General features: G+C 37.9%; 1 long non-coding RNA gene across 1 annotated transcript; it reads right to left on the reverse strand.

Moving 5' to 3' along the window:
- Positions 1-377: 377 nt before the first annotated feature.
- Positions 378-4,598, reverse strand: LOC149816563 (uncharacterized). Its single transcript, XR_016427704.1, has 3 exons — positions 4,202-4,598; positions 708-804; positions 378-614 (listed from the first exon to the last, which is right to left on the reverse strand). It is a non-coding gene; the product is annotated as an uncharacterized LOC149816563 (long non-coding RNA).
- Positions 4,599-6,577: the final 1,979 nt, after the last annotated feature.

The raw sequence follows: 6,577 nt of genomic DNA on the forward strand, positions 1-6,577 counted from the left end.
ATCCAAATTACAGATAAAAAACAAATAAATAAGAAGAGATCGCAAAAAACATAATTCAGAATCAAACAGACGAAGATCAACCAATTATAGAATAAGATTAAACTGATCGATCTGTACATAACCAGAACACATTTATTCGCATTGACGAATACATATCTAACTCTGATCCCCAAACAGTCAGCACCCAAAAAAAAGCAAAATCCACTGCAACAATTAAGCAAAATATATCAAGAAAACTACAAAATTCAGCATGGAGATCAACGAAATAGACGAAAAGCACTACACATATCCTTAGAACTGTCCCATAACCAGATTACAATACAAAACCAAGGAGTGAACTACCGTGTGCTGAGTGATCTATTTCACTAATCCACCTATACAAAAGTAAATTTAATCAAATTAAATTACACTAAAACACTATCCAAGCAAATGAAAATTTACAGGAAATGTGCCAATCAAACAACTAACCAAATGAAAATTTAACAAAGTCATTTCTATGATATAGCAAGTCTGTAATATAGCAAATAAGTCTGTAAATATATCTCACTATAATACAATGCCATTTCTATTGTACATTATGGATGTCCACCTTCATGCATTTCAACCTTGTTCATCTGATGCATTCAAAAAAAAAAAAGTTATTCAAACAAAAGAAAATCTAGGTTCGTAAGTAAAGTTAGAATTATTTAAAAACTATAATTTATGACCTGTTTTTTAAATGTCGAACAATTCCTTTTATCATGCCCTATCTCCTTACAAATATGACATAGTCGTGATTTACCAACAACATCCGTAAAAGTGTTTCTACAAAAAAAAAAATACAAATTATATCAATTATCATTATAAAATATAAAATTTCTACCAAAATTAACTTGCATTTACATATAATAATAACATCATATAAATAAATAAATTACAACAAATAAATTAGCAATTGATTACCTTGATTTTATGTTGAGGATGCATGTTTGTGCATTATGATCATGTGAACCATAAGTTGAACATTTTCTAGCATGCTTACTTTGATGGATTCCTAATGGGATTCTTTTACCACATCCTTTAGAATGCACTAGTTCATGATCCCTAAAAACAATGTTATTATCAATGAGATCATCAGTGGAACGCAACACCTTTATGCTTTGACCTTTGCTACCAAAATCTAGAATGATAGAACACCTGTTTAGGGTAGTATCTGAAAAAAGAACTGGACATAATTATGAGAGTACACAATCTGGAGCACCTCCAATAGAGACAAGTACTCAAAGTACTCCCAGAAAACAGAGAAAGACTGCCAATCCTTCTTGATTAGCAATTGACACTAGAAATTTCTTATATTGCCAGAATATAACTTGTAGGGTTACCTTAGGTTCAGAAGATATGTTTTGCAAGAGGTGCTCATGTTGCATCTGTCACAAGTATGACAACAATAAGGATTCTAGCCTTTGGTTGGTTTGTATCTCCAAACCTCCTGATCTGGGTGACTCTTACGGCATGGCATGTCATCTTGAATGTGTAGTTAAGCACAAAAGATCTGGCATCCCAAAGAATGGGAACTTTGGAAAATTGGATGGGGCATTCTTTTGTATTAGTTGTGGAAAAGTCAATGATCTAATAGGGTACATCTTAAGCACATTCTTTATCTCTTTAATGTGCATAATATTCTTAAGAGTGTTCCCCTTTCCCCTCTCTAGGTTCACGTTTTCACAAAGAGAGAGGGAGAGAGTCTTTCCCCTTCCCCTCTCTCGGTTGACATTTCAGAGAGAGAGAGAGAAGGAAGGAGACTGAGGGAGAGAGAGAACCTTTCCCCTTCCCCTCTTTGGGTTCACGTTTCAGAGAGAGAGAGAGAGAGAAACTCACCGGGTCCGTCATTCTACCGGATCGACAATTTGCAGACACTGATGGGAGTTGTTGGGGCCTAGAAACCGTTGGTGCACTGCTGGTTGCTCAGTTGCACCGACTGTCGTTGCCGGGAAGCCTGTGATGATGGAGGAAACCCAAGAAAGGGGCAAAAACATGAAGAAAGGGAGAAGAACAGGAAACCTAAATCGGGTTTCATGTTCCCCATTTTAACTTTTAAAAACTTTAACTTTAAACTAAAAACTCGTGTACAGTTTTTAACTTTTTTCATTGCTTGACTCGGCCGAGTCATGAGTGATTCGTGACTCGACCGAGTCATGAGTGATTCGTGACTCGTCCGAGTCAAGTGAGTTAAAAACTCACCTGATTTTGTTTAGTAAAAAATCTACAAAACTCGCCCGAGTTTTTCAATGACTCGTGACTCGGTCGAGTCAACCACGTCTCGGATGAGTCAGGGCAAGTCTTTGCTTATACCGAGTCCGACATGTTTTTTGACCCAGTGGATGGGCGATCCGGGTCGAGTCAACGAATTGACCCGACGAGTTTTCAAACCATGGCTAAGACATGCATCACTTGAGAAGGTTTTATACTAGATTCAATCCATGTATCTATCACCTTTTTCTGAGGCGTATTGATTTTTTTTGCTGACTTGTGCAAATTTATTTTAGATGGAGAATGCAATACATGATTGCGTCTCAATCGAATATTAAGAATCCAATTCTTTTTATTGGGACATAATCCAATGGTCATTTGTGCTTTACAACCACATCTCTTAATAATTCTTTCCTTCTTTAACTCTCCTGTTGGTTTCTTAAAGTCTTCTTTTGTGCATGCAAATTGTTTCCAAACAACTACTCTCCTTTTTTTCTAGAAGTATTTGCTTTAGTATCAAAGTCACTCATCCTAGCATACATATAGTAGCACTCATGTGCATCCACATCGCTCAAATTTCATGCCCTTAGTGGGTATACTCTCCAATGACACACTTGGTACATATTCTTTACTTTTTCGTTTTACATAACACTACCTTCATTTGCATATGTAGACATAAGACCAACATCATCTTCTTCATCTAATTCTGTAACAAATTCTTCATCACCATCTACATCTAAACACATATCTACATTATCACATTTCCCCCATCTTCAACCAAACATATATTTGGTCTCTCAATGTTAAGATTTGTAGAACAACAACTTGTGTCCATAGATTCAGCCTTTTTCAACCTTTTAAAAGAACAAACTCATTAAACCAAAAAAGAAATACACAAAACATCTATTTAAAGAGAGCGCGAGAGAGAGAGAGGGAGAAAATAGAAAAGCCTGCATCACTAAATGAAACAATCCGATCAAACAACCTCAAAAGTACAGCTATATAGCCATGATATTGCCTTCAATTTGAGCTTACACTTAAGACAACAATCATGGATGCAAACGAAAAAGAAAATGAATATAGGAAATGAGGAAGCGCAGACTAGCATTCTAGAATTCATGGAAAATCGGGTAGGCTTTAGCAGTGAAGAGGGAAACCACCCCCAGAACAGAGACCTTCGATAGGGATGTCAGCATAATTGAATCCTACACAATTTGATATGGCTTAAGTGGATTCAGAGTCAAATTTGAATTTGGGTGCAAAAAGCTACCACCAGATCTGGATCCAATTAGCCTAAATAGCAAATTTACATGTAATCAGATTTGAAAGCTAGACAAATTCGGACTCGAATTCAGATTGTCATATTGTCTCTTTTATTTACTAAATCTTCATAAATAGATTTAGATTTAGTCAAATACCCAAACAATTGACTCGTTCAGCATCCCTAAACAAGAGTGAAAATGAGAGAACTAAAACACGGTGCATAATTGGTGGAAAAGAGGAACAAAACATGAAGTATAGCATTCTAATGTGTTATTTCTTAATCGTCTCCTGATTGCTTGACTCCTAAATCACCAAAAACATATAGCATGTCATGGTTAATGTATGACACTTATACAGTGCAACCCAAATTTCATACAAGAAATTGTAAAGAATGTGGAAGCATGATATTCATAAACAGACACAGGCTGTATTATCTATTTGATTTGCTGATAGAATAAGCTAGGTTTTCATGAGTAAATGATAAAAAACTATGTAGTTTGAGTTGCTTCAACAGGTGTAATATGATTTCTCCAGCACGGGCTTCCGTAGGCACCAAACAATAAAACCCCTAAAAAAAACTATCAAATCTGTAGGCAATCTCTACACTACAGAAAATGTAACCTTATGATAAGGAAAACAAAAACAGATTGAGGACTGAAGGTATCCTCTGCTAAAAATCGGAAACAAGGAAGGAATCGAAAGGGAATACCGGTTCCTGCGTCCTTAGCAGTGCACAAAGAGAGTCGGGAGCGCTCACAACAAGAGGTTTTCAGAGCGTCGATCCTCAGCTTACGGCGTCGATCGACTCCACAACAAGCGCTCACAGCAAGGGGTTTTCGGTGCGTCGAACCTGAGCTTCCAGTGCGTCGATCCTGAGCTTCCAGTGCGTCGATCCATAGCGAGCAGGTTTCCAGCCGAGCTCCGCCGTGGTGAAGAGAGGGCGTGGGAGGAGGAGAGAGGAAGGGGAAAGGGGAAGAGATGAGAGAGAGGGAGGGTTTCCAGCAGGGAGAGGAAGCGGTGAGGAGAGGGCGTGGGAGGAATGGGAAAGGGAAAGAGACGAAAGAGAGGGAGGGTTTCCAGCAGGGAGAGGAAGCGGAGAGAGCCCACCAGCATCTCTCAGTTTATATACGGACCGTCAGATTTGACTTAAAATCGGACGCCCAACAAAAGTGCGTTTTGGTTTAAGCAGAGATTTATATATACACGCTCACACGTTAGGTGCTAAATGATAAGTGCTAAATGTGTTTTTGTAACTTATATTTTTTTTTCCAGTTCCGACCTCATAAATGTGTTGGGCAGGGTCGATATACCTGGAATCCTGGATCATGTATTTTTGATAAAAAAAAATTATATTTTAAGCTTTAAAAGTTTACAAAGATTTTACATCGTTGATTTTTCAAATCATATAAAAACTCACCCATGTGTCGGAATAGAACACTGCAAGAGCTGATCCCTATAAAATCAAGAACATAAATCACATCTATGCTGTTAAAATTTTAAAAAAAAACAAAAAAAAAACTATAAAACTATTCAAGAACGTATTGCAAGTGCCTACTATATATATATATATATATATATATATATATATATATATATATATATATATATATATATATATATATATAAAGAAAAAGAAAAAAATATGTATATATGACCTTGTTAGTTTAGGGCTAGAAATTGCCTTACTAAAGATATCGGGCAGTAGGGCTTTTTGGCTCATTTTTGCAGCTCTTCTCTCTCTCATTCTCTTTCTCGCCTTTCCTCTCCTTTTTAGACGTTCAGCACCACCACGCCGCACACAACGTCGGGCACTATCATGCTGTTAGAGGTGTCTCCCCTGAGATATCGAGCACCACCACCATGCCGTCGGAGTTGCCTCCCCTGAGATGTCGAGCATCCACATCCCCTCCCACTCCTGCAGTCCACCAGTCTCACCTGATCTATCTCTCTCTCTTCCAGACCGTGAATCGATCCAAAAGCAGGGTTTTTACCGGCCGCGGTGGTGGTGCACCCAACCTCAGCCACTAGCAGGGTTTTTATTTTTGGGTATTTTTTTGGGGGTGCGGTTAGAGTTGGGAACCAAACCCTGCTCGTGGATGAGAGCCGAACCCTTTTTATTTATGGGTGTTTGAGGTTTTTCAAGTATGATTTGGGCAGATTTCAACGTCGTCGTCTAAATCCCCCCTTTTCAACACCACCATGACTTTATTTCCATACTTTGTTCTTTGAGAAGAGGAGGTTCCAAACACATCTGATGAAACCAACGATGGCAAACACCATGATATCATTATCAGCAGATAAGTCCCTTGAATGACATTTAGCACAGAAAATCTGACACAATGTATAAACTTCTCAGTTCTGACTAATGCATCACTTGACTTATAAACCACTTCAGTAATCCATTAATTTTAACCAACTGAAAAAGACACTTTACATAAGTCTTCACTGTAAATTTGTCCATCATACTTGAATAAAGACTTTGGTGTATGTTCCCCCCGAAGATTCAATGAATCCCACGTTTGTGTTCGGGGCTTTGAATGAGCACCACTTATAGAAGCACATGGGGCTCGTATTTCCGTGTATGTTGACATAACTTTGCATCGAACTTTAGTGTTCTTGCAAAGACTTAAGTACTCTTTCTTGCTATTCTTCTCGTAAAGTGATGGTTTGAGAAAATGACAAAAATGTCTTTCATTAAAAAAAAAAAAACAGTTCAAAAAAAGGACAAACATGTCATCCATCTAGAAAATCGAAGATGATGTTGTCTCTTCAAAGACTTATTCTTTTTTTTTCGTAAAACACTGTAAAACTCTATCCCTCTCTCTAGAGAAGAAATCAAGGAAGGATTATTGAAAAGACTTAAGTGCCCCAAAGATGATTATTTAAGACTCAATCTTTGCACTGCAGGATTATCCGAGAAAGAAATCTCCCATGGAGGAGGCCATGAACATCAACCATCTGACTCCCTTCTCTTTCTGCTTCTGTGCACATTCAGCAGAAGATCCTACATTGCTCCATCAAGCACCGACTGACCTGCACATTGACTCTTGTGGAGCCTGATTCAGAGTTTTTACCCTTACGGGAG

This window comes from Nuphar pumila, chromosome 14 (genome assembly GCF_984573655.1).
Source record: "Nuphar pumila chromosome 14, dmNupPumi1.hap1.1, whole genome shotgun sequence".
Taxonomy (NCBI): domain Eukaryota; kingdom Viridiplantae; phylum Streptophyta; class Magnoliopsida; order Nymphaeales; family Nymphaeaceae; genus Nuphar; species Nuphar pumila.